Here is a 730-nt window from a genome sequence, read left to right as displayed (position 1 = left end):
ACACAAGGCGCAGGGCGGGGGCTGCAGGTTGGGAGTGAGGGGCACCGGCAGGGGTGGGGGAACAGGGGGCTGCAGGGCACCTGGAGGGCTGGGGGGTTGCAGAGGGCTGCGGGTCAGGAGTGAGGGGCACTGGTGGGGCTGAGGGGGGCAAGGGGCTGCGGGTTGGGAGTGAGGGGTCCCAGCTGGGCTGGGGGGCACAGGTTGGAGTGGGGGCACCCCAGGGGCAGGTGCTGAGCCCAGAGGTGCGTGTGCCCATGCACATGTGTGAGGTGGGTGCTGGCGTGTTCCCCCCCGGCTCTGGGATCTGGGAACAGGCAGAGATGCCGCTTCAAGGCGTGACGGCACGTGGGCGGCTTGGCCTCCTGCCCGGCGCCCCGGCTGTGTTGCACGGAGCCATGGCCCCCGCCATATAAATAGCCGGACGTGAGCAGGGCGGAGTGGAGGGGGCCTTGCAGGGCTGGGGTCTTCCCCACCTCTGTCCTCTGTTGCACAGCCCCTTGTGTGAGCGCTCACACTCGTGCGAGGCAGGGCTCGGCGCAGCCCAGCGGGGTCTCACGAGGCCTGAGAGGTCACGGGGTCACTTCTCACCAGCCCAGGCCCTGATGCAAATCCTGTATGGGGGAGGGCAGTGTGAGGCACCTTTGCACGAGCGAGTGTGACCACACGGCGGGGCGCCACGTGGATCCGGGCCTAGCTGGGAAGGGACACAATGGCTGGGCCGATGCACAGG

The sequence above is a fragment of the Gavialis gangeticus genome, unplaced genomic scaffold (assembly GCF_001723915.1).
Source record: "Gavialis gangeticus isolate Ggan-Ray unplaced genomic scaffold, GavGan_comp1, whole genome shotgun sequence".
Lineage (NCBI taxonomy): Eukaryota > Metazoa > Chordata > Crocodylia > Gavialidae > Gavialis > Gavialis gangeticus.
The sequence above is the reverse complement of the archived record's forward strand: the minus strand, read 5'-3'. Positions refer to the sequence as shown.